The sequence below is a fragment of the Lathyrus oleraceus genome, chromosome 3 (genome assembly GCF_024323335.1).
Source record: "Lathyrus oleraceus cultivar Zhongwan6 chromosome 3, CAAS_Psat_ZW6_1.0, whole genome shotgun sequence".
Lineage (NCBI taxonomy): Eukaryota > Viridiplantae > Streptophyta > Magnoliopsida > Fabales > Fabaceae > Lathyrus > Lathyrus oleraceus.
The window spans coordinates 243,858,666-243,861,937 of record NC_066581.1 but is presented as its reverse complement, the minus strand read 5'-3'; positions in this window follow the sequence as shown (position 1 = coordinate 243,861,937).

The following is a 3,272-nucleotide window of genomic DNA, read 5'->3' as shown; positions in this document are numbered from 1 at the left end:
TGTCAGGCCCATTAATAAAAAAACTTAGATTTAGTCCCTTTCGTTAAAAATCCAAAAACATTCTTCTCTCTTATATTTATTCTTTCCCTCATAATAACTTGAGAATCCTAACATTTCAAACTAACACTAACACACACAACTAATCTAATGGTTCCCGTTGAGTACAACAGACGTGAGGGGTGTTAATACCTTCCCCTTGCGTCATCGACTCCCGAACCCTGATATTGGTTGCGACGACCATAATCATTGTCATTCTTTCTTGGGTTTTATCGATATTTCCCCTTTCCTTTTTAGGAATAAATAAAGTTCGGTGATGACTCTGTTCAGTCCATCATTGCGAGCGTGCGATTGCGCTTCGCTTAGTCGTGTTCTCATTTTTCGAGGTGCGATATTAGCCATGTGACGTGTTGCCTCGTCCAATGAATGAGCGAGCTTGTTCTTCTAGGGTTTAACTCGTCCAATGAATGGGAGAGCTTATTCATCTAGGGTTTTCACGTTTTCTCTCTCTTCCAATTGAAGGACGAGCTGCATGTAATATTTCTTTAGGGTTTGGTTTACTAGGATTATGTTTTGTTGACTATAAATTGCATTAATATCTTCATTCATTCTTATCAAACCAAATCTACTACATTTATATCTTTACTTATTTTCATCAAACCAAATATTCTACATTCATATCTCCTTCATCTAACCAAATATTATTCATATCTTCATTCATTCTCATCAAACCAAATCTACTATATTTATATCTTTACTTATTTTCTTCAAATCAAATATTCTACGATCATATCTCCTTAATCAAATCAAATATTCCACATTCATGGCTCAAAGAAATTTAATTGTGTCTATCCATTCCGAAGGGTCCCTTTTCACAGATGCAAATGAGGGATTCTCATTTTGCAATACGAATTTGCATATGTTTAAAATCCACATTAAGTCGCTGTATGAAAATTGGGAGATATCTTACAACGATCTGCCGCAGTGGATACTGGTAATGAAAACATATCTACCAGGTACCATTATAGAATTGCAATCCTTACCTGTGATTTCAAATGATGGTTCACACTTGGGTGACCAAAGGATATTTCATCGTCTGTTTTGGGCGTTTCGACCATGTATACGTGGTTTCGCGTATTGTAAACCTATTGTGCAGGTTGATGGAACATGGTTGTATGGTAAGTACGGAGGGACTCTATTGATGGCTGTTGCCGCATCTCGAAAAATACGATTCCTCGCGATGGTCGCGGAAAAAATTATGTTCGAACAGAGTCGCCACCGAACTTTATTTATCCCAATGAAGGAATAGGAAAATATCGATAAAACCTTTAGGAAATGGAATAATGGTCGTCGCAACCATATTCGGGTTCGAGAGTCGATTACGCAAGGGGAAGGTATTAGCACCCCTCACGTCCGTTGTACTCAACGGGAACCTTTTAGTCTAATTTGCTATTTGAATGTTAGTTAAATGTTATTTGCTTGCTTCGAGTAATATGGATGGAGACCTCAGGAGAGGGGAAATGGGAGGTTTTTTATTAGTGTGCTCGCGAAGATACATCAATCCCCTGCCTACGTATCCTTATGGCGTAATAAGGAAATCAGAGCATTCGTAGTTCGGGAAACTACGGTTTTTGTTGGTGTCTTTTAATGAACGACTGTGTAGATCGCGTTCTAAAGGCTAAACGCTGGCTTGTCTACTCTCGGCGGAGGCTTAAGCATTAGTTTGTTAAGCTCATTAGAAAGGATTAACAACGTTCTTTTGAAAAGAATTTTTAAATTGTGGGTCGCACGGGGGCGAGACATTAGTTTGATTTGTTAAGGTGTTTTGGAGAACGACAAAATATTGAGCAATGTGGTGTACACCAATTGTCCAATTCTTTCGAGGAGTAATAAGGCGGACGCCTTCTATTCCTTTTTCGTTCGATTATTTTAAAGGTTTGTTTGTGGATGTTGAATATGCACGGTAGTGAGGCGTATGCCTCCTACTTGCTTATTCAAAGAATAATGAGACGTACGCCACCTATTCCCTTATCCAAGTTTATTTAGCGTATTTTAATCGGAAGTCGATAACTTGAGCAATATGGCGAACGCCAATTATTCAAATAATCAAGGAATGGTGAGGCGTACGCCTCCCATTCTCTAATTGAGGTTTAAGTTATATAGTTTATTTTGAAAATGGTGTTTGATGAGAGATGATTTGAAATTGTATGATAGCGGTTTAAATTGAATGACGAAGATCCGAGCAATATGGCGTACGCCAATTATTCGAATAATCGAGAGGTAATGAAGCATATGCTCACTATTCTCCTTTTCATTCAAAGGTTAATTATTAAAAACAAGGCTTTTAGAATTTATAAATAATTTGGAGGAGTGATTTTAATCTTATAGAATTTTTAGGGTTTAAATTGAATGACGAAGATCTGAGTAATATGGCGTACGCCAATTATTCGAATAATCGAGAGATAATGAAGCGGATGCTCACTATTCTCCTTTTCATTCAAAGATTGATTATTATTAAAAATAAGGCTTTTAGAATTAATAAATAATTTGGAGGAGTGATTTTAATCTTGTAGAATTTTTAGGGTTTAAATTGAATGACGAAGATCCGAGTAATATGGCGTACGCCAATTATTCGAATAATCGAGAGATAATGAAGCGGATGCTCACTATTCTCCTTTTCATTCAAAGATTGATTATTAAAATAAAGCTTTTAGAATTTAATTAATTGAGGGAGTGATTTTAATTTTATGGAGTTTTAGGGTTTAAATTGAATGACGAAGATCCGAGCAATATGGCGTACGCCAATTATTCGAATAATCGAGAGATAATGAAGCGGATGCTCACTATTCTCCTTTTCATTCAAAGATTGATTTAAATATTTTTGAAGAGTGTATAAATGAAGAAAGGATTTGGATTTGTAGAAATTTAGTTGAAAACAAAATAAACAAAATAATAAATAAATTTTAGATTTATTAAAAGTCAATAAACAAAATAATAAATAAAAATTAGTTACTTCAATTGAAAAATAAAAAGATTAATAAGTTTGAACAACTTAATCATGTTTTCTAATTAGTTAGAAGAAGGGGGTAAGAAAAGGAAAATGGTTGGTTATTAAACTGAAATGGGTCTTTAGAAAGCCTAAAGCCCACATAATCGTGCTGGGCGCCGGGGGGTCGAAATAGAAAATTCATAGTGATGTACAAGGCCCACTCGGTCAGGGCCCGGTCCCAATTCTCCATTAATTATCAATAATAAACTTAAATAATGAGGTTGAG